At 38.6% G+C, this 25,141-nt stretch overlaps 1 protein-coding gene across 3 annotated transcripts in view; it reads left to right on the top strand.

Annotated features, from left to right (window-relative positions):
* Positions 1 to 1,671: 1,671 nt before the first annotated feature.
* Positions 1,672 to 25,141, top strand: part of FILIP1 (filamin A interacting protein 1) — a 102,713-nt gene continuing 79,243 nt past the window's right edge. For all 3 annotated transcript variants that reach the window (XM_048297592.1, XM_048297593.1, XM_048297591.1), the window contains exon 1: positions 1,672 to 2,162. The gene's annotated coding sequence lies outside the window, so the exon portion shown is untranslated. The remainder of the gene's footprint in view (positions 2,163 to 25,141) is intronic.

Raw genomic sequence — 25,141 nt, 5'->3', positions numbered from 1 at the left:
GAGCAAGAAGTTAAAGCCAGAATAGTCAAAAAGTTACTCATCTGGTTGGAGCACCTAAATTTTATGTGAGGGAACTACATTAGAGATTCTTGTAGTGGATATCTGTATCTCGCTTCAGTTCAAAGTGGAAGCGTATAACAGCAAACTTTATGCCAATACATTATCGTCTCTAAAATAATTTTCCAAATAGCTGTTTCTGAAAAACAGAAGTTTTCCTATTTTTCATACATTCTAACTATTCTGTCCAAGTCAAATATTGAAATGCAAATGGAAATTAGTGATTAGTACTTGGTCTCCAAAAAAAAATATATTTGACATGATGAAAGTGTTTGGGGCTTTCATAAATGTGTCATCAATGTCTAAATATCAGTTACTTGAAGTGATACCTAGTATTAACTTCATTTTCTCCTTATGAACAACTTGGGAATGAAAGTATTTTTTCATTGTTCCTTGCTTGTTTAGATAATAACACAAATCAAGCAGAAGTCATTCCAGAGACAGGGTTAGAGCACCAGGCTACAGCTAATCCCATAGATGCTTCCCATAAGGCCTTGTACTCACCCCCTGGTATCTCATATAGTTGTGGCCAGTTATGTTCCTGCATGTTGAAATTGTCACAGACTGTGTGCGATACCTTTTCACTCCCCATCCTACTCCTTGCACAGCGACCCAGCATTGCTGCAGGGTACTGTTATGACCTGCTTGAATCTTTTTTTGCTCTGCAATGTTGGTATGTCCACCTGTATAAATATCAACAAGCAAATTTTTAGCATCATTTTACTTTTTTTCTTTCCTGTGTTCTTTCCTGCCTCTTCATCTAACCTTAGATCAATACCACAAATCATCACTAGAGAAAAGCTTTCCAAAGGAAAGGAGGCTCATTCTGCATTTAACTCTGAAGTACTGCTCAGACGAGAACAGAGTTGTTGGAGTAGGGAATTTTCATTGCCAGAGACACAGAGGCTGCTCTGCCATGAGGTGGTAGAACCTGGTTCCAGAGTCTGAGATCCGCAACATCTTTGGAGTCTTGATATCTTGACAGTCTGTGGGCTGAAAACTGTCCAGTGTTACTGCTGGTCTGTTGATTAAGAGACTTGTGGCTTAGAATTAGGAACAGTAATTTGATCCAGAAGCGAATGTGGATACATCAGAATGTATATAGCCCTGGAGTAATGTGTTCCTAGTACTCCTATCAAACAAATTGTGATATGTGTGGCTTTCCTTTTCTTCAGTGAGAGACAGTGTAGGAATAACTGTAGGAAGCTCTTGGTCTGGGACAAAAAGGTTGTCTTTGGAATAAATATCACAGTGAAAAATTTCCACCCTAAACCTTTCATTAATTTCTCCATGTCATCTTAATATTTAAACTGTAAGAAATTATGCTGCAAAAAGTTCTTCCCACGTGTAATTTTTCCTCAAGTGCATACCTTTCAAATTATAAACTTCCTACTTGTCCTAGGAAAATTCTCACTGTATAAATAATTGAACTCATCTGCAGTGAACACAAGTATTCTTTCTCTAGCAGTCTAAAATATATGCCTAAATACACATCTTGTACTTAGTGCTTTAAATAGTAATTACTCCTGTGAAGTCACTGGAAGCCCTTAAAAGGATTTGACAGTTTCCCCACAATCTTTCAGTGAATGTAGTAGCTGGGCTGTGCAGTGCAACATCCACTGATAATTCAGCAGCTGAGGAACTCAGCAAAGCCTGCTCCAAACTTCTCAGCTGTTGACAGGCTTGACTTGCTGAGAACACTGGTTAAATATAGCACAAGCGAGCTGAGCTCAACAAAGTCATTGCTGTAACACTGTGTGAAGAGACCAGAAGAGGGGAAATACAATCTGAGAACTAAACTGCCAAAGCCTAACACCACCTAGCAACAGTTGAAAAAACTTTTAAACAAAAGTCTGGGTGAGACACAGACGAAGTATACCTCCTACTTCTCCTGCCTGGGATTTCTGCAAGAAGCAGCTCCGGTCTTCTGTTCTCTACCTTGCTTCCTTCATTACTTCAACTGCTGGTAGACCTAGAAAAGTGGACAAAGTTTCTATCTTTGTGCTCTCCTGGGCTGGATCATTCTACTCCTGTGGTGGTGCTGTGGGACGGGCTACTGGAATCTTACAGTGTAAAGGATATTCCTAGGTCCGTGTTGCTGACAGGTAAGACTGAGTTAACCTCTCCATTGCTTCTGGGTTTTTTACAAGAACTTTTATTTTCTAGTGTCTTTTTTACAAAAGATTTCTTTTCTAATTTCTATTGTCTCTTTCCTTCTTTGAACAATCTTCTGAGTGATTTGGAAATGTCAATAGATGAAAGCTGGGATAGAAGTTTTAGAGGTTTTTTTATGTTTCCATGATAGAAAAGCATTGCTTAAATAACTTCTGCAGTTCTGAGAACAAGCATAATGAAGTAGCTAGCAGTAATATGAAAAAATGTGCATAGATTTTGATGTGTATCTTGTTTATATCTGCTTACATGCAGACAGAAGACAAATCAACATTTAATAATAGAATACATGTCATCCCTGACCAGTGATAGTCTAGCAGCTATTAAAAACAGTCACAACCTGTGTGATAAACAAGAGGAAACAGCCATTCAGTAACAGAACTAACCAAATAGTTCCTGACCCAGTGCATTTGTACTTTCTGTTTCCTTACTTTCAGGACACACCTGGTGCCTTTTGTACTACCTTTGTGACAGCCTCTCTTGGTTCTTTCTCTTGTGCTTATTTATATGGAATGAATATTCATCTCCGCTGCTTTGATTAGCAGCATACAGCAACAGTCCTGAGGACTGATCTTATGTTTATTGTACCTAAGTGTGCTTGAGCTGGGTCACTGTTGTTAAAGTGTACGTTCCTTTTAGCAAAATAAATGAGAAAGCAGTTCTTAGATGTTTTACCCTGACAGCAGGATGGAATGCTGTTTGTCAGTTAGAAATGCATATCCTACGGCCCCATAGCGGTCATGTAATTTAGGGGAGGAATTGCTTTGTATGATTTACATTGTCTTAACTGACAAAAGCTGTTTGATCAATTGGAGAATGAATTCTACTCCTCCCTGCCACCTCTTTTAAAGCTGTTTTCTGCAAACAAAACAAATCTAGTACGCTTGAATTTTTAAGAGACATACTGATTATGAGTTCATATGCAATATGATTTCAGTAATGAAGGCAGAGATTTAAAGAATGCACTTACCCTGTGCTAAAACCCTGTTCACAGATTTATGTAGGATTGTCTCAGACAAAAAATATTTGTCCTAAGGAAGGAGTGAACTAACTGAGTCTGTGCTGACTGTCTGTGGTGTTTGACACTCAGTCTGTGGACTCTAGGACTGCCTCAGGGAGATGAGAATGTCTTGCTTTAGCTAAATAATTCTAGTTGCACCCCTGCATACTACATAAATGACATCAATACCACATCTTAGCAGTGGATGGATTGGATGGAATTAAAATACTCTGAAGCAACTTTGACTTGGTGGCTGAGAATGTAACTGCCTGTGAAATGATAAAATAAATTATTAGGATGGAAGAAAGTTCTTAAAAGCAAAAAGTAATACAGTGTACATTTTATTTCCTAGCAAGGGGCACACTGAAGCACTAAACAGAAACACTTTTTGGCAACTATCATTTAATGTGATAATTATTATTGTGGAATTACTAAAGCACTATGGGATCCCAAATCTAAATCTCAAAAGGAAACTTTGGAATTACTTTTTAATAAGGACATATCCTGAGAAAGTTATTTTCTTAAGAAGGCTACACAGTGAGAAATTAATCTGAGACAATATATGTACAGTTTTTGTCATCTTGACATTGGAGTGAAAATTACTGTTTCTTCTCTTTAATGAAGTATTTGGCAAATTAAACTGTGGAGAAATGACAAATTTAACCTTCTGAATAAATAGGGATGGCAAAATCTGGGAAAATACTATGGTAATATTGACTCCTTTTATGGTTTAGTTGTTCCTCAGCGTAAGTGTGGTTTTACAACTTCCCTTTTTTTTGCACAATTTACATTTAGCAAAGTTTTTAAAATCAAAAGGCAAATTATTAGCCTGATAACTATCACATGAAGTGACATTTGAACAGTCTAATAGCAACTTTGAACTCTAACGCACGGAGTTGTGGTTTTACATACATCTGTCTTCCTTTCCATTTCAAAATGGAGGAGGAGGCTAAAATTACTCTTTTCAACAGGTGTCCACAAAGAGGCTCTGGGATTTTCCAATCAAATCTGTGGAATATGTAATGTGGCTATTCAACAGATGGTTTCATATTTGAAAAACAGCCAATTCTTCTAATGACTACAGTGAAACCAAGGTCAATTTTGTATCAAATCAGAAAGTAATTTATGTTTTGGCAATACACTCCATTGTAGTGATTTTTGTGGAAGACAAGTAGACACAGCATATGCATTTATTTTCTCCCTTATGTATCATTTTGATTTTGTTTATATTCACATAACTGTGGAATGAATGGTACCTTTCATGGTGCTAAAGACTATGTACTCCTTCCAATCTCAATCCACTTCCAGACTCTCTGTGGCTTTTTTGATTTTATTATAATATTTTCATAGTAATAGTTTTTATAAATTATTATTTAATTATTATATTAATTTTGTTATAATTTTAGCCAATCTAGCCACAGCTAAAGTCACCATCTTAACTGAGTGTTTTCATCACCTCAGTCTTTCAGTCTTTTTATAGAGGATCTGATTGTTTTTAACACCAAATTCAAAGACCTGAAATCCATCTTCAAAGCTCAGCACTGTTCTGTCCCTGCTTACATATGCCCTGATTTTCCTGAACTCCTCCCGCTCACATCTGGTAGACTATTGACCTTTGGCTCTGGTGTTTACTGATGTTTACTGGTACATCCTTTATGCTACTGGCTTTAGTGAGCTTGACATTGACCTCATGACATCTGAGTTTTCTGTAGTGCAGCTCACTGTCACACCTGACACAAAGGTCATGGAAAGACTAAACATTATTAGAGCTATGTCAGCCAAAGTAGGATTCCTGAAGAAATGGGTGTGCTTCCTGGAAGCAGCTTGTGGACTAAGCAGTAGTATATTAGGAAATCTGTATTTTGCTGGTATGCCCTGTTTTGCTCCTCTGGGTTACAATTTCACCACTGTAGCCATTTCCATACTAAAAGGTTTTTAGTGATAGAGGTGTATCAGTGAAACTCCTCCTGATACAGGATCTTTCTGTTGGCACAGATTCCACACATGCTTAATTTAAGGCTTTTGATAATCTTATCTAACTCAGTTCAGGTACCTCCAGGCAGAAATTAAGAATGTGCCTCAGAGCTGTGCCAGTCAAAGGTCAGATTTATGCCACTGAGTTCAGAGTGAGATTTCCTTTGAATTCATTAAGATCAGGTTTCAGTATTCAGTAATTAGCAGATAAATTTCCAGTCCCCTCAAGAGCGTTTAACAAAACAGATCATCTCTATTCCTGTCCAAATATTTTTGTTCAAAGAGACATTTTATTTTTCCTCCAATTTCTGGTTTCTTCCCTTCCTTTCTCAAGGTCTGTCATTGCAGGTTGCCATGTTATCTAAAGGTATAAACTGAATTTGAGGTAGGGGTTTTGTCCTTCTACATATCTAAAATGCCAGTTGGAGAAATAAAGTGAGTATTTGTGAAGAGGCCAGATGAAACATCATTACAAATGAGAAGGAACTACATCTATTCATACTTACTATTTCTCCAGAAATATTTAGTATATAAAACCCAGGATACTGAAAGCTAGAAAGATAAAATAAGGATATTCTGTTGTATAGAAAAGTTTAAATATTTATTAACAAGAAGACCAAATGTCTAAACTTTTCAGCTTCATTATCTTATTGTGGTAGTTTTCATTTTTAGCCTTTTCTGTTTTAATTTCTCTCATTGCTTTCTACTGAAAGTTGTTTCCTAATTTTATGCAGAATATTGGTAATTATTTGGGGAAGACAGGCTTTTCTTCATTTTGGAGCATATTGGATAGCTGAGAAAACAATCCATTCATAAAATATTAAGATTGTTTAACCTCTCTTTTTCTACTTAGTAGCTAGTATTTATACCAAGCTAGTGACACTAGGACTTGTAACACAGTCCTGTAGTTATGCTTTGAGGTGAAGGGCAGAAACAATTTTGCCTGTGTCCTGTTCAGGAGAGACGATGAGAGTCTCTGATCATGTTGAAAATGTGTGATGCCTCATGTATTTGTGAAAATCGTGTATTTCGGGATACTTGATTAGATTTTCCCTTTTATTTTAGGTCTTTGCACCTACTCCTCCTGCTTCTGCAGATAATCTGTACTTTCTATATTACCTTTTATTCTCAGCATCATAGTAAAATAAGTACTAATATAAGTGCAAACAGAAAGTCTTCCTCCATTGAGAGAGATGTGCTTTTTTTTCTTTTTAATTCAAGATGGCTTTGCCCTATGATTCTCATTCTGCTTTGTCTGGACTGTATCTCTTAATCTTTTCCACAAGTAAAGCACGCAAATTGTATCTCTAAAGGTGATCTGTAAGATTACATAGATTGTGGCATCCTCCACAATGTCTTACACACTCAGAAATACAGAGAAAGTGGCAATTCCTACAATTAAAAGCTTAATTAAAACTTCATTGAAATGGGAGTGTATGTGTGCATGTGCGCATGACTTTTGCAAGAAAGGAAATGCTTTTTGGCACAACAGAATGCTTTGCTGAAGGAGTGGGACAAACACATCCAAAGCACACGGAAATAGGCTGGAGCTTGTACGTTTTCCCTTAAATGGACAACCCGTCTGGTTGCTGTGTGCTGACAGAGGCAAAGGGGGGTGTGAATCTGAAAGATCGCTGCGCTTTGTCCAAGTGAGTTTCATTTCAAAGCTGATAAAATGACAATTAAAATCTTAATTATCTAAGATGTGGCCGAAGTCATTCAAATATAAACTGGTGGGGTTTCAAAACAAGAGCAAAAACCTTGATGAATTTGCAATAAACTTGTCCAGTTTGATTTACACACTTTTAGACCTCTGAATTACAGTAATGGTTACTTTCTTCACTTTTCCTTTTTGGGGAAATGGTGACAAAGAGTGTAATGTTTGGTGATTTATGCTGTCCAAAACTCTGTTCCAGCGCATATGTAAAAGTGATATTTTGCAATCTAAATCCATTTCCTATCTGAAGTCCACAGTATTTAGAGGCTTGTATGTTTGCAGAAGGGAGGTATCTAACTAAATAGTGTGTTATGGTTGTCATCAGCAAGAGCTACAGCTTCGCTAACAAACTTTAAAAAAATGCAACTGATAAAAAATGGATTCTATTGTAGTAACAGAATAGAAATTTTTTTAGAAACTGGTTTTAAGGCTGCTCCTGTTATACAAAAAAGTAATTGAAAATGAACACTCATGTGTCCTTGGTAGAAGAATTCTCACTAGAGTTTATCAGCCTGCTTGTGTTTTTCAGAAAATACAAAGCAAATGAATGCAACAGAAAGCAGAGACTGCTTGCATCAGTGTAATCGAATTGCTGCCAACTTGCCTTGTTTATCTAAGAGATCTCTGTGAAAATAAGGTCTTTCCCACACAGGCATGAGTCACAGGATGTAATGCAGCTAAGCAGACTTGCTTCAGCTTTCTAGTGTGCACAGATCTAAACTAACCTGTTTTAGTGCCTGCTCCTGTAACTAAATGAGATTCAAGTTGACAACAGGAAGGGAGAAGTAATGGTGAATTCATGGTGCTATTTCAGTGTAATAACCTGAATGCTAAGGAAACGATGCAATTTCCATTTATTGGGAAAACTGCAGTTACTGTGACAACAAATATACACTGAAAAAAACATACACAATTTATCCTCAAGTTCAAATCTGTGAACATAGTAGAAAGGATATTCATAAAATCTCACACTATCTAGTTATGTGTCTCAAAGAACATTCTTACTTTTAAAATATATAATCCAGATTGTTGAAAAAATAACCCTTTAAAAGCCATAAGCAAGGGCATAAATGAAAGGGTGGGAAAGCACATGTGGTTAATGATGACCAGTTCAGTGTTGGGCTGACTAAAATTTAATTAAGCATATATTTCTCATGCTGAAGTTATTCAATTCCTGTGTCTGTCTTTTATACTTGTCCCCAAAATCTCACTTGTCTCACCCTCTGTAATTGCAAAACCTCTTGGATCTAACTTTTAAGGTAAATGTTACAGTAGTTCTTCTACAGTGTGTTATTTCTCCTTTTATTTTTCAACAAGGACTTCTGTAATGAAAAGAAACGTAGATTTTATTCCAGTAGATAAGGATTTCAGTTCTTCAGTGTGATCAAATTCTTTAGAGAAAACTATATGTTCCAATTTTTGACTCTGGGCAGGAGATAGCAGGAAGGGAATGGTGCCATGTGAGATGTCCTCAAGCACGGCAAACATAGCGCAGAACAAGATGTCCCTCTGCGCAGAGGGACACACATGGCAACGGAGCTCCTGAGTGCCTGGGGAGCCATGTGTTCTGAGGCAGCTGGCTGTGGGAATTACTGCTGCTTCAAGTGGCATGAGACAGAGGCTGGAATCCAAGGCACAAAAGGCATCAGAGGGCAAATAGTAAAAAGCAGGGTCACAGTAGCACATCCTCTGAATGAGCGGTGCCATTTATTTACAGAACCATAATTCAGGTGAAGGGAACTGGCAGAAGTCATCCAGTCTCCCCCAAAGTGGGACTGTCTCCAGAGTCTGATCAGGTTGCTCTGGGCTTTGATTATTTTCATATATCTTGAGTATTTTTAATTTATAAATATTTTAAGGTCTCTTGTCTTTGTGATCTTTGGATCACAAAGTTTTGGACATAGCTGGCCATGGAATATTTTGCAAGAGATGATAATCAGTGTATCAAGATACATACACTGAATGGCTTGAGAGTTGGTTGATAGGAACATAAATCACAGGTCTTTGGCACGTTCAAAATTGCAAAAGAAACCACCTGTAGTAGGTTTTTTTTGTTTGTTTGATTTTGTTATGTTTGATGTGTTATGTCCTAAAATAGGAATAATAAGGACGAAAAATCTTGTATGTAATTTTTTATCTTAGTTTACTCCAGCTGTCAGAGTGCACACCCTCTTCCTTCTGCCTGCTACATTCTGTTTGAAAACCAAACACTTAGACTAAGGCACCGTTGAGGTGCCATCTTTCTGCAAAAACAATTCTGAAAAATGTTAAGTGTGTTCTATCCAGGTAGTCCAATAAGCTGAAAGACTAGCATTGAGAATGTAATTAATGAGGAAATAAGTATGTAAGGAGGGATAACAGAGTTGATGCTTTTGAGGAAGGGAACTCTGGAGACTGTTTCCACTGCTGAGTTCACTTTTCTCATTGAACATCTCTTTTCAATTGTATCCTAATCAGGAGCAGAGCATGATGCACATATGGCAAACAGGATTCCTAGATGGAGTTCTGGTTAACCTGAGGCTAGTTTAAAAAAGCCCTTCTTGTGGAAGCATCTAAATTTACCTGTTAGTGACTACTGTAGCATGAAACAAGGACAAAATAGGGGCCTTGTGGCACTCAAAGGGATGTGGCCGTCAGTCTTTCCATACAGGATTTCTTATACCTATTAAGAATAGCCACTGAGGACAGGTAATCTTCTTCTCTTTACATAAATAATGTTCCTAAAACTGGAACTCTGACTAGAATATTGTCATCATCAGTACATGTGGAGGGAAAAAGGCCAGGGAATTCTCATGGCTGGTGGTGTACAGAGGTCTCAGATCCCATTGTACCGGTCTAGAGCAAACTCAGCACTTGCTGCAGAGAGGAACTGGAGCAGCTGGTGTGTCTTGCACACACACACACACACACACATACGTCATACAAATTACCCTTGCAGCCTTTTTAATAAAAAAGCTGCCATATGCTTCAGTGGGGTTAAGTTAATGAGAAAGGTAGTGAGATTTATGAAGAAGAGTTCATGCTTTGAAAGACACCAGAACAGGCTAGGACACACAAGAGGTGCTTTAGCAGAAGGCCAGGAAGCTGAGTGTTTTAAAGCTAAACTTTAAACCTCTAAACCATGAGTTACCAAGTTAACATCATCTTTAACTACCCTGACTTGTACCCATATGGGCAGAGGTTTTAAAAGTAGATAGTGGGTTGGAGAAAAAATAAACCTAAACTGATTTTCCTGCTTTCAGAGAACATGTTCTAAAATCCCAAATGATTTTGGAACAGCTTTTTATTAGAAAGATAGAGGGGGTGCCATGTAAGTATCTTTGGTACAGAATTCGATCTATTTGCAAATGAAAATTTACAGAACTTACACAACGGGATTGCTGTGGTACTTGGGGGCCCAGGAGGAGCTGTTCAGAGCCCTCTCTGTGATAATGGCACAGCTGCCTCATCCCAAGAAAACAAATTCCCTGCAGTGATACAAGTTTCTAGCCCCTGTTCTGTATCACTATCAGCCACACAACCTTTATCACTACAGGCCTCTGAGAACTAATGAAGTGCTAGAAAAATATGTGAGAGCTATAGACAGTGTAATGAGTTTCTCCTTAGCTTAGCAGAAAAGAAGCCTAGGAAAATAATCAGAAATAAACTGAATAATCTACGTAAGTGTTCAGTGAATACCCTCAACATAACACAACAGTTTGTAACAGTTTGTTAAGGAATAAGTAGAATGGGAAAAATTTTGCTGGCTATTGGTGTCAGCTCATAAAAATCCCTCCAGGACAGCAGTGAGTATCTAGAAATGAGGCATAATTGCACACAAGGAGGGTTAATTTAGTTACCTCCAGCATTAGTTGTGTAAACAAAGTCTAAATCACACTGCAAGAGTGTGATTGCACTGCAAGGTTGTAAGAGTGGCAGGACATCTGACAGATTCCTTATCACTAGAAACACTTTGCTAAATTCAGGTTCCGTCTCCAAAATATTCATGTCATGTTTGAATTTTGTTGTTTGAAATAATGTTACCTTAAAATGGGAGGTGGTAGTTGTCATACCAGGGAGGAGGAATGCTGGTTAAATTGCTGGCTTTCACACCAGTGACTCCCTGTGTGACTCTAAGCAAGTTACTTGTCCACTTTTAATAACAACCTGGAATGTTACAAGAATAAACATAGTAGTGACTTTGACACTCTGGGATGTTGCAGTATTGAACATCATGTCAATAGCTTTGAATAAGAAGACTTAAATAGCCCTCCTTGGAAACCAGATTCTGCAGGGAGAAGTAGGAATGGAAGTTGAATTAGTCTGAGTGACAAGAATATGTATTTTTAGAGGAGCTAGCCAGAGGGAAGCTTAGCTGTGCCTTGAGTTATAGGTCACATATATCAGCCATACTGGTAAAATACTGCAAAAAAAGGAAGGAGGAGGACCAGGGATGTGACCAGAAAACTTCAAGAACAAAACCATGCCAGGATAGAAACCAAACTAATGTCAATTCTGAGATGTTTCTGGAAAATCAAAACCATTCGCTCCGGTTCAGGTGTACCAAAAGTAATTCACAGAGCAAAGAGGGTGCTGTCAGCTTGTGATCCTGTTGTTATTTTGGGAGTGCTCAGGACAAGCTCTCTAGTACAAGGAGGAGACTGCTGGGAAAAAACTAATCTTGAAGGAAAAAGGACCTTTGAGAGAAGGGGTGAGCCGAATGTGACTGCCCAAATTGGCTGGTGTTGGGCAGCTCCAGAGCCACTATGGGGCTGTGGGGAGGCTACACAAACCCCGTGTGCCTGCTGGAGCAGTGAGGAAGGAGCACCTGGAAAACAGAAATGTTCTGTGGTGCTGCCTGACTCTTATAAGCTCAGCAGGTAGCCAGTGTCTCCAGTTGTGCCTGCTTTGTTAAAGCAATGGTCACAGCTCAAGTAAATCTCTTGGCAACTGAGATTTTTGATAAGAATTTATCGGGGAATTAAGTTACCATTACATAACTCTCAGTTTTAATTAAAACTAGAGAAAATTAGAAAAACATACAGTCCTGATGTCTTCAAGGAAGTTGAAATTTCTGATCTCTAGATGATCTGATGCCATCATATATTGCTTTAAAATCTCCTGAAAAACAACTTTGGAGGATTTTCTTGAGATTTTGAATCTGCATGGTCGCCAATGCCAGTAGACAGAAGGGATGGTGAGTTTGGGAGCAGGGCAGAGTGCCACCCTTATGTATGTGCCACTGCCCAGAAGAGGCCACGGCTGCTGAAACACAGCTGAGGGCAGCGTGGGTGTGCCACACTGTGCCCTGCCACAGTGGAACAGCAGTGACAACTGCGCAGGTGGCCTCAAAACTAGCCCAGATCAAAGCAGGAGGGCTGGAAATCATTTCTTCATTTAATTATGAGCCTTTCCAGATTGGGGAGAGAATGGGGTAGTAAATGGCCCTTCCTTAGATTTCATGAACGGGAGCGCAGGTCTTTATCGTGAGCGTTCCCCTGAAAAAGGATGTGAAGCGTGGAAGTCCAAGCAGCCACCCACATACCTGGGTGTACCAGCACAGAAAGCAGTCTGCATGGCCTGCTCTGCTGGGAGGGGAGTGAAAGCTGTAGCTCCCTTTTGGGAAATGACACAGAGAAGGGTTGTGATAAGGAAAACACACTTAGTAAAAGAGAAAAAAAAATCAGTCTCCTGGGACAGTTATATTCAGATGCAAGAAAGAGGCATGGAAAGGAAAAGAAACCAGTGGTTTCTTTTAAATGATCCTAGTTAATTTCACTTAAAAAAATAGGGACCCACAGTAATGAGGTTTAGAATGCTAAAAAGAATGAAAGGGGGTTGCAGATATACCATGGTGCTGTACTGAAATGTAGCAGCATTTCAGCACATTTTTTGTCACTGTGGAGAGTGGAGCTTCTCTCCATGTGTACAGTGATATCATCCATTCTCTTACAAAAACCTCATACAATACTATAGGAGAATATGTGTTCAAAAGGTTTGTTCAAAGTCTCACAGCAAATTGTAGCACATCAGGGGCGTTTTTTTGTTAGTTGTTGGTTGGTTGCTGTTTTCTTACTGTTGCTGTTGTTGGGTTATTGTTTTTTTATTAATTTAGAGGTATGGGATTGGTGAGTTTTTTGTGGGATTTTTTTTCTTCTTTTTATAGTGAAAGAACAAAGTTAAGCCCTCAGGGTTTTGAACCTACTGTCTCATGACTGAACCTAATATCTGATCTCTAAGCTCCTCTGGACTGCCTACTTCATTATTGTTTTCCTGATGTGAAAACAAGGGGCCCTGAGAAACAGGCAGCTACTGAGCTCTTTTCAGGGTGGTCATTTAGTTGCTTCTTGGATCAGGCAGCTTGAGATGCTTCAAAACAACTTAGTGTGTCTCCTCCAAAGGATGCATATACATCTCATCTCTGTGTGTCTAAGCTCCCTTGGCCTCTGTCCAGGAACATCCACATTTCCTGACTCATGGCAACTGTACCCTGTCTGGTTGTACTTCATTAGCAGCAGCTCAAAAATCAGAGCAATGTTCTGCTGTTGCGTAAGTTTTTCCAAGCAGTAAACAATAATACACTGCCACAAGCTTTATTACATTTATCTTGGAATTCAAGATCCCAAAGAGACCACTGCTTTATTATTTTCTTTAATGACAATCCAAAAAGAATGTAAGATGCTATTCTTTAATAAATACTTTCAGGATAACTTAGTATCTTCTTAATTAAATGTTCTGAAAAGGAAGAATAAATGCTACAGAAGTTATAATAAGCCAATAATTTTTCCTCCAGCTGAGAAACATGGTTATGATTTTTTTATTGTCATATCAGTTTTATTGCTGTATTAGAACTTAGAGAATAAAATGGTGAGGGCAAATTTAAAGCTACAGAAGCATAAAACAATTTGTTGGAAAAATTACATTTTAAAGCTTTAGTAACATACCTTTCAATACGTCCTGTTCTCAATAACTCTTCTTTACTTGCATCTCAACCAGTTGTTTAAAACATTTTAAAAGCAGTAGCATTATCAGATAGCTCAAAGCAGCTTAGAAGATAAATGGTCCTTGACTATTACTGGAGTTCATTAAAAGAAAACTCTCTCTGACTCTAGAATCTATTTTGGAGCTACGGCTGCTCTACTCCCCTTCTTGTGGCATGATGCAGCTGCTATTCCTTTAATATTTTTGCTGACAGCTACAGCTGACAGATAACATTTCAGTTCACCCCAACATCAACTGTGTCTCAAGGCTCCCTTAGGCTGGAAACGCTGCCTTCCTTGTGGCTTTGCCTGCATCACAGTGCAATGCTGCAAGTGTGCAGTTGTGCACTCGTCACTTGTAATGGAGCAGCAGACACAGGGCTGCAGTCAGGTCGTGTGCTGGGGGAGCACATCAGCCATCTCTCATCTGTGAATTGTGCAGCAACAACTCCTTTCCCTTCATCCCCTCTCCCACGTCCTAAAAAACCAGGAACTAGAGCCTGGGAATAAAAATAATTTTGCATCTGTAGCTCTGCAGTATGTCAACTGGTATTTTACATTTTATGTTAATTGTCACTTTATATTTTTGTTTTAGTTATACTTGTTACCATAGATGATATAGAAATTATTTTATCCATCTTAATGTATAATCCCTGAGCAAACAGGCTAAGATTTCTTGGTCCATATAAGTTTTCAGATCATAGTCAATCACTCAGTAATACTGTGGTGATTCACCCACAAAAGGAACTTCTCACAAATGCAGGACTGTTTTCCTCCCTAAGAGAAAACAAGAACATTTACAGTGCTCCCAGTTCTGTCCTTGAACATCCATATCTGTAAGAAAGAAGCAGCTGGAGGATAGGTTTCAAAAGCAGTTGACATGTAAGAGAAAGACACAAGGACAAGTGAGAAGGAGGCATTGCTCAGTTAGTCCTTCAGAGGAATTCTCAGGAAAATTAATTATATCTGTACTTTTTTGATTGATGACTGAATTAAAAAATAAAAACAAATAAATGTTTTGCTATGTTTTTTGGGAGGTTTTTTTCAGGATTTGCGGTGAGATCCATTAGCTTTTGTTTAGATTAAATATTTTGCTGGACTTTAAAAGACTGCTTTTATTATGGGGTACATCTATCAAAATTTAAAGAACAGGAAGAAAAGTGGGAGTTTGGAACCATCAAAAAAACCCATGAAAACAACCCAGAAAGAAAAAGTTTAGAGTACTTTTTTGCAACAGTATAGACATTAAAACACCTCCAAGGAAAATATTTTTGACTGTTTCACTCTTTGCAGAAAAAAGTCAACTTTGTATGAAATATTTAAATATTCACTGGAGCAAGAGCTAACACTTGGGAAGACCCAAAGCTACGTGAAAAGTGATAGAGTTGGTTTACTCCCTGTGACTCAAAATTCACACATTTTTATTCAAATACCCATTTTTTAATCTTGCACACAATTTGGAAAACAGTTTCTGTATTGTAAGAACTTAAGACGCTACTGGGCTTTGATAGAAAATTGGGACTTCTGTGAAAAAAAGGCAGAGAAATAATTTTCTTAAAATTTTTCTACTTCCCTCCCATAGTACCTCTGACTTCCTGTGATCTTAGTGTGGGGAAAAACGTCAGAAATAGGAAAAGGAACTGTTTCTGCAGTTCATATGTTCCATTTTAATTTCTTTTTTCTTTTAAATTTTATACTGAATTTGACCCAAATCTGCTTCAGAGTGCTCAAACCCATTCTTTTAGGCAGAATGAATTGATTACTAGAAGAAATTGCCCAGCATAATTTCAAATGCAGCCTCTAATCAGACTGTTCTGCTTCCAGTTCCCCTGTGGTGGGAATCCACAAAAGGCAAGCAGCAGGATGGTTGCATAGCTGTAACACCAGGGGCTGAGAAAAGCGCATCCTTGAGCCTTTAGAGGTAGTGTGAAGGTGTCCTAACCCTTCTCTAGAGCCCATGGGGCCGGATTTATGGCTGGAGAATATTAGTATTAACCTCATATTCCCATTTCTCTGCAGAGAGAGAACCTAAGCAAGCACAAAGCCATCACTGGAAAACATATCTACCAATACAAAGAAATAATACAGTGTCACTATACTATGAAGAAAGCAGCGAACCTCAGTTTTCTGTGCCAGGTGATGGTGTTAAATTATGTAGTCTTTGACAGTTCAGTAAATACCTAGTGTACATACTGTTGTGTTATACTGGATTTATTTTGTCTTCTTTGGAGCAACTCCCCTTCCACAGGTTTCTCAAGGATGGTAAAACTTCTCAATTCTGTCCTGCAGTTCAGTGGAATCAACTGGATTCTAACTCTGACGAGTGGCATTTCATCTGTACAACTCCTCAAATTAAAACACTTTCTTTGGGGAAACAAGCCTGCCTGAAAAAGCTTGCATTAAAACTCCACTGTAGTTAATAGGTCAAAATTTCCAAGGACATTGCACAAAAGTCTGGCAGTGTCAGACTGGTTCATCTTATAAATGCTGCCATAGAGCATTGTAGGCAGGAAAGCACAAATTGCAGACGTTATGTTATTTTCACATATTTTTTGAGTGCTGCCAAAATAGGCATAATTTGCAGATAAAATAAAGAAGAAAACTTAGAAAGTTTGTCTGAAATAATAATAAGGAATATTTAGAAATTTCTTAGGGCATGTCTGAAAATGTGCTGTGTATGTCATTTCACAGATCATGATCATGTCCCTTTTCATGTATTCTCTAAGAAACCACAAAATCCACCAAGAATAAGACAGTGGAAGTCAGAACAGACACCACTTCTGATGTTTTACTTACAAACAAAAATATATTAATTTATTTAATGAAACTTCTGGTTTTATTTTTAGCATCTTTAAAAATGCTCCTTTTAGAACACAGAAGGGAGGGAATGGATTTGTTGATGAACATTCTTATCATTAGGTACATCTTGAGTCTCTTCAGTAGCTTTCTCTTTTCTTTGTAAGTCCTTCCTTAAAATCAAGAAAAAACTGTTAGAAATCAAGATGTTCCATCTAGATACTTTTATGCAGCAGACAGATTTCTCTTACCTAGACAATAACCTGAAACTCTGTCAATGGTGGCATTTGATGTATTTCTCTTATTCTCAAGTTTTGCTGTATTATTGATAAATATAGCTAATCAACTGGGAATTTGCAACAGATGAAAATGTGAAGTATAAATGTAAGCAGATACTAAATGCTATATCAAAACACTGTAATATAACTTAGGTATAACAACTGATTTACAAACGAAATGTTAAGCTGGAATATAGAAGAGAACACATACTGCACAGCAAGCTGATAACAAAGCCCTATCTAAGTTTGCCTGACATTTTTCATTAAAAATCTAGACGTGTATGAAGCCCAATTGTTTACAGCTTTGCCAAACTTCAGTTGTTCAGGCTGGATGTCTGGCTGAATCTGAATTGTTTTTGGAAGTTTCAACTAGAATGCTTTGAGCATTTCCAAGAATTAGTTGAGAGAAAATTCTTGTTTGCCCATGTGAAAACAATCCCATAACCATTTTGCTGAAGAGCTTTAATGTCTCCATGTTCCAGAGTGATCTACTGAGATTCAGCCAGGAAACTACTCTGTGGCAGCAAACTGACTTTTGCCATTCCTGTGAAAATTATGCTGGGCTAAGAGCCACTGAACAAAGCATTTCACCAAGGATACCTTAGTGATACCAAAGATACCTGGTAGAGATTTGTAACTAACGTCTCAGAATAGCCCACACATGCTAAAAGCTGTCCCAGTTCTTCACCTATTGCAGCTGACTCAGGCACGTGCCATTTCCAGAGAGCACCTCCACCTCACAGTTACTGGGTTAAGTAACACTCTTCCCACAGTTACTTCTTCATCTGGTGCTACGGCCTACAGCACAAAAAAATGAGATGAAAGCTCTTCTTTTTTCTGTTTCAGCAATACTTACTCAGCAGAGCCTATGCCATGGTGGCAAAAGATGTGTGGATAGCATGATTGCTCCTGCTGCTAGGGAGGGTCACTGGTGAGGAATAGCATGGTGACAAGCCCTTTTGTGGTACCTTCGTACTTGTCTGTCAGGATTTCTTTGCCAGTAATAAATATTGGCCATCACCTTTTCTGTGGGATAGAAACATTGCCTTTGGGAAGACAGAGAATAATCAACAATCACACTGACACTTTGCGAGTGTAAATATGCTTTTATTAGGAATTTATCTCAATCTTCAGCTAATTCACATTTGGAATCAGAATTATCCCAGTTTGTTTCTTTCTGTGGTGTGAGATTTGTGCCATTGCACGGTTTAGCATTCATCATTGCCTGACAGGCAAGTTGGACTTTTCTCTGTGTCCCAGCATCCACCTCAGCTCATCTTCCAGCAGTGAGCTTTGGAAGTGTTCAGTCTCCAATCCATCTCTAATAGCTGCAACTCTCCAGCTTCACCCATCTGCATGGCACCACCCTTCCCCGCAAAGCTGTCTTCTTAGTTCTTCCCTTTGGATTTGGGCACAGGGCAGGCTCCTAAGGCAATTTGTTCAACCTGCTTTATTCTTGTAGAAGCAGCTACAGCAACTGCTGTTCCCATATTTTTACCACGCTCACTGTTCCTCTTCTCCCTGCTGCACTCCCCCAGGAATTCATTCCATCTGACTGTGCCTTCTGTCTCAGTTTCTCACTTGCTTGCCCTCCTCTCCAAAGTCAGGGCTTTGCAGTTCCCCTGCAGTTCTGTAAAGCAAAAATCTGTGTTTACACTTCTCACAGTTTGAAAGCCATACAGAAACACTTAAAAATATGTGAGTGACACTAGACAGTGCCAGTGCTGGTTCTCTGACCCTCAGTCCTGTTGTCACTGCCTGGTCATACCTACATTTTTAAGCATAGACTTCAAAACAGGTTGATACCTATGTTCAGACTGCCAAACTCTGCCTGGGCCAATCCCCAGGCAGGGCTAACTCCTGAACCATTCTAGGAAGACCACTGTTTAGCTCATGTCAAACTTTTGACCAAGCCCTGGCACTGCTTAATCTCCTAGTTTAGACATAATCCTCATGTCATACTCATCTGAGCACACCAAGTGCCTGGGATCATCTGAACAATCACATAAAATATTTCTGCATTATAAAGATATACTTTATTATTATTGAATCAGACTTCTCCACAATTACAGCTAGACTGACTCTTTTCCAAGCATATTTTGAACTTCTAAGACTGGAAAATTCTAGCATTGGAAAACATTTTGTGACATGTTTAAACTGATTTTTTGAGTTAGTTCCTTATGCATTATTTTAGTATATCTCCTCTGCATCTTTTTTTACCATCTACTTTCCTTTTCTCTTTTCTTTAGATGAGTAAAAAGGAAAAACAACACAGACAATTTTAATAAAGCTCAGGGATCAGTGTTTCCACCTGAACTATCTTAATTAATGAGCACAGCAGATGATACTTCAGTCAGATGAGTCAAAGCTAATAATACCTCATTGGGTCTTCTTAGTTCCTTATGGACAAACAGTGCTTAGAGCTACAGGCACAATTGTGCACACGATTTCACAGGACTATCTCCTTTTCAAAAGGCAGCATGTAAGCAAGGGAAAAAAAGCCAGTAAAAAAAGTTAATTTTAACCATATGTGGTTTTGGAGGACTGTTTTTTATTGGACAACAGTTCAATGAGTAAGACAAAAAACTCATACAGGCAATTCTAAGCTCCGTCAGAAAAAAAATTCCCAAAACTTGATACATCAACAGCTAAACTGTAAACAGTCAACAAACCAACCAGAAACTCAAAGAACCACTTTGAGCCCTTGGCTTCGGCAGATGGAGCACACAACTCTTACATTGTGGGAATATCAGCCTTGCAGGGCCTTCTACACTGCTCCATGCAGAAGTAGAGCATTGGAATTTGCAGCTCGTGAGGACTGGATGAATTCCTTGGCCTTCCTCTCCTGTGAAAGTCTGTGATGGTGCCTTAGAGCTCTGGTTCACTCCTGTGAGTGAAGCAGAACCTCAGAGGCAACTCCATCCTGAAATGATAGTGTGAAGTAAAAATGACCACCCATTTTCTTCCATAAGTTTTCAATGCCCTGTGTTCAATGCATGTTTTGTTAAAATTTGAAAATCACAGTTTTAGAGTAAACCAACAGACTTTCATCTGCCAACATGCCTGTCCAAATCCTTTTCCAAGAGCTGATGAAATGATCTGACATAAAGCAGAGCAGAGGCTGCATTCTTTACAGAGCTTTGAGTGATGCGTATTTTATCAACCCATCCATAAGAAAGGGATTCCTGAACAAAATGGCTAAGTGAAAAAAGAGATAATTTTACAAATATCCTTAAATGGAATTTTAGTTGTGACATGCACCGTGAACATTGCTAATGATTTCAGATATAAGATTGTTCTGCAATTAAGAAGCAACTCAATGCACTTTTAAATTGTAGCTCTGCAAACATAATTATTGTTTCCATTACTATTATCTTAATTAGTCTTTTTTGGCTTTACAAAAATTTGGATACAGATAGTTTAAAAACTTGCAGCTCCAGCACTAATTCAGCTGAACAGTTTCTGTGGAACAACTGCTACATCAATAAATATCTAAATATACATAAGATTAAGATCCTTCCTCTCCAAGATATTTCACCTTTAATTTTAGGTGCTTGAGGCATTACTGAAAGCTTAAAAATGTTATTGAAAAAGTGCTGTGACATCTGAGCTATGGCATGCAATTTGTTCACATGCTCAGCAACAAGCAACGTGCTCTGCCCTTCTTTTCTGTTTCATGGGAAGAGTTGCTTTTGGATTTCATTTAAGGGTGAGGCAAGTACTTCTGAGATAACGTTTTGTAGTTCCCTGCTGCTCTGTTCTTATTTGCAGGCCCATTAGTTACTGTTTTGCAAGAATAGCTTTCACACTTGAACTGCTTAGTAATAGCAACAAATTTTTGTGGTTTAAGACTAACATAAGTCAGCTCCAGACACCTGCCAGGAGGTATTATAATTTTTTGTGTACCTCAGCTCAGGATACGGTTGGCTTTTGTTGTTGTAGGGTATGAATTACAGTTTTGCTTCTAAAAATACAAGTCTTTTGTATTTGAACAAAACAGTTCAATAAACTAGCCTTGCTGAGATAACAGTATGTTTTTCACATCAGAACTACAGTGGGACAAAGAAGCCTGCTTTCAAGGGTGCCAGCCAAGCCATAGTAATTTAAAATAGCTGAGCATCAAGTCCTTCGGTTTTAGTCCATGTCCCGTCATAAGCAATCAGATGAAGAGAGAGAAGTTTACTAAATTGGTAGTAAGCCACCACTGGTTTTCCCAAAGTGAGGTTTAAGGCTTCTCAGTGCAAGCCCCTGAAATTCAGTCAACTGCAAGGAACTGCACAGCATAATTAGTGGCAGCTGGGGACTGCATTTGCACTCCTCTCTGGGCAAGCAAACAAACCAACCAACCAACACACAAACCAGCAGCTGAAAACTGCCAGCAGGGGAAAGCAAGTGCATGGCAAGGATTTGAAGCTTCCCCTGAGTACTCTCTCTGTCTCCAGCTATTTTCAGTTCAAGAGATTGCTCTAACCCAATGTGGGTTTTTTGTGTAGTAACCATGAGTGAGTATTTCTGCCAAGAATGTCTCTTCCCAAGTCATGTTAACTTCTGCATCCATGGAGAAGGCATTCCTCAGTTCTGCTGTTCAGTGTGTGAAGAACCATCCCGTTCTGTTTGGTGGTGGACACTGCTTCAAAGCCCATGTAAAGCAACAATAACCAGCAAAAGAGTGCAGGTGCCAGAACATGACAGGAGCATAGACAAGTTTTTTACTAGAACTCTATGGGTTTGAAAGATGTCAGCATCACTCACCTTTCTGGCTCCCTTCCCAGACACAACAAGGATGGAAGGCAGGCAGTGCCAGAGCCCTGCAGAGCTCAGCTCCTTAAGCTGTGGATGAAGAAGGAAAGGCAAAGGCAAATGCTCTCTGGCTGCTGCAATGCACAGAAATTATCTGATAGCTGAGAGATCCTTGAGAACAGATTTGTCTTCACTCCACAGGAAGTGAATAAAAAAACTGCACATGAAATTGTTGTCCAGGGCTCTAAACCTAGACTTAGTACCATACACTTTCTGACCATCCTTACACTGTTTCTCACTAATATTTCAAATGGAGCACAGAAACTAGCAGTCCTTACAGAGCTCTACTATACTTTAACCAGTCACAACATGGACTTAAAACCTCCAGTGCTGGAGATACCTTGGTGAAGCTATCTCTTGTTTCTGACAAACAAGCATGAACAAAATAATGTGGCCCATGAGGATTGTATCAGAATTTCTCAGAATTAATAATGTGTGAATCCAGAATCTAGTGTCAGACAGTATATAGCTTTTTCTTTTGAACATAGACAGAGTTTTCTCTTAAAATTAGCAAGGATATTTTCCCCCTGTAAGACAAAATATTTCAGAACATCAGTCCTGAAAATTCATCAGTCTTCATTTACTCATGACCAATTTCTGAAAGTTTCACAAAGAGTTCAAAGTATGTGGACAGTTTCTGTTCAAATCAAGAACTAATTTTGCTTGAGACAAAAGTAGCAGTTTAAGGAGGAAACAAGGCTGTTTTGATGTATATGTGTTATGTGGACTGCTGAGGCAAATCACTTGAAAAATGCGTATCTCTTCTGATTAAATCCTTAATCATATATACTGGTGTCATGGTTTAATCCCAGCTGGCAACTCAGCCCCACACAGCCACTCAATCCCTCCCCCCAGTGGGACTGGGGAGAGAATCAGAAGAGTAAAAGTGAGGAAATTTGCAGGTTGAGATAGAGAGAGTTTAACAGGTAAAGCAAAAGCTGCACATGCAAGGAAGGCAAAACCAGGAATTCATCCTCCACTTCCCATGGGCAGGCAGGTGTTCAGCCATCCCTAGGAGAGCAGGGCCCCATCACGGGTAACAGTTACTTGAGAAGACAAACACCATCACTCCAAATGTCCCCCTTTTACTTCTTCCTCCCCCAGCTTTATATACTGAATGCGACACCATATGGTATGGAGTGTCCCTTTGGTCAGCTGGGGTCACCTGTCCCTCCCAAGTCCTTGTGCCCCAGCCTCCTCACTGATGGGGTGGGGTGGGGTGGGGTGAGGAGCAGAAAAGGCCTTGACTCTGTCCATGTTCTGCTCAAGAGTAAGGAAAACCTCCCTGGGTTATCCGCCCTGATTCCAGCACAAATCCAAAACACAGCCCCATACCAGCTACTGTGAAGAACAGTACCTCTGTCCCAGCCAAAACCAGCACAAATGGGAATAGGAACAGAGGCTATGATGAAAATCACCAGCATTGTCAGAGTCAAAAGTGAAACTGTGATTTTTTACTTGAGAGAAGAAAGTGTAAAGAGGCATGAAGGAAGGATGTTGAGTAAGAAGAGGCTAGAGAAGTTGTTCCTTCACAACACAAGTGAATGTGCAATCCAAGTGAATATGGTAAAAAAAAACCCTTAAAATGAAGAAATTCATGCAAAGTTATGGAGACAAACAAATATGTAAATGGGCTCTTGATTTTCACCACCTTTGATTAAAGTCAGAAACTTAGAATGTTTTCAAAAGAATATGGATATAAGATAGGAAAATATTTTAGAAGTCAGTAATTCAGGTCCTAAGCCATCCATTAACTGATGACAATGGAGACATGTTTTCCATTCTTCTGGATCCTTTCTTCCTGAGTATATAATGCTGAATGTTGAGACCTGAATTCAGCATTGCTCACAAGAAACTGAACAACAGGTGAGAGATTTTAAACTAATTTTTAATGCTGGCTAAAACAGTGAACTAATAAAACCAGGAAACCCCAAGCCATCTTAGGTGAGAGTAGAGTGAATCAGAATTTTATCTTATTAAGTATCCTAAGATATGATATTATAGTAATTTTGGGGCATCTTTGTAGTAAAATTTGCCTTCACGGTGCTAGTATAATTTATATGAAGATAGCATGCTGGCATTTTCATCAAAATTTCAAGTAGGAGCTACAGGAAAGTGAAAATATGTGTAGTACTATCATGGCTATAGTTTGGTCCTGTTCATGGGGGCTCTCTGTGTGAATGTGTATGAGTGTGCATTTAGAAAGAAGAACTTTTAATAAATGATTAATTTTTAGGTAACCATTTTACTGCTTTTGGTGGAAGTAGATTTTTACAAACTATTTTTTTTACCCAAGAAATTTTCTGCTTTGTAGAAGTTCATGGGTTTTTACTTCAAGCTCAGCATAAGAAACCTTTTAAGCATGAAAAAAAATGAAGTATCTCCAAAACCAGACGGCTCTGTTTTTAAAAAAATCTTTCCTCTCACGTGTTCAACCCATGCTATGACCAACATAAATTAGAAACAATCATAATTCTGTTCCTTTGGCTATATCTTTTGGATACCCTCCAACATAAAATGCGTTAGCACAAAAATGTTCTTGTCCTTAATTAATTTATAGCTTAGAGCAGAATACCATAAATAACAGTTGAACTTCAGCTGCAAAGGTTTTAAAGCCATGGATAAAATATTTTATAAAAATTGTAATAAACCTTAAACAGTTCTAGATGACAAGTAGAACTAATTATCAATAATCTTAGGAATTTCAGTGGTGGACAACGAAATACAAAAGATGTTTATTTTGTAATATATTTGGGTTCTATTGAATTTATTGTCGTTGTGGGAGAGAAAATGATTTAAGTTTTATCCGTACCCTGAAGAAATACACTTACTAAACTGAACTATTTGGCTAGAGTTTTTTGTTTGGTTTGGTTTGGTTTGATTTGTTTTTAAATAGCTTGAACCATATAAAGTATGCTGGCATATCTTGTTTTGAAGCATGCATGGTTGAAGTGTACAGAATCTGCATGATATATGGGAACACAGGACTGGAAAGGATCTAATGGGTGATCAAATTTATTGTTATAATATTTCAGGAATCAAGTTTTATAATCCCCTTCATAAACTTATCAAGTTCCACTGTGAGTGCATTTAGGATTTTTGCTGCTGTTTCTCCAACTGGAAAATTGCTCCCAAATCTCATTGCTCCCTGTGAGAACCTGTTTTTGGTTTCTAGCATAGGTTAAATTCTGGCTGATCTGTGCCACTGCGTTCTGTTGCCAACATTGTCATTTAATTGAAATGGCTCTCCCATCTCCCTGATGTTTGCCTCTCTGATATATTTATACACAGCAACTGGATCCCTTAACAGACTTTATTTTGCCAAGTTAAACAAGCCAAGCTCTTCATTCTGTCTTCTCATATGATAGGCTCTCGATTACCCTGATCA

This window comes from Corvus hawaiiensis, chromosome 3, assembly GCF_020740725.1.
Source record: "Corvus hawaiiensis isolate bCorHaw1 chromosome 3, bCorHaw1.pri.cur, whole genome shotgun sequence".
In the NCBI taxonomy this organism is placed as follows: domain Eukaryota; kingdom Metazoa; phylum Chordata; class Aves; order Passeriformes; family Corvidae; genus Corvus; species Corvus hawaiiensis.
Note: the sequence above shows the minus strand (reverse complement) of the source record. Positions and strands in the feature narration are given on the sequence as shown.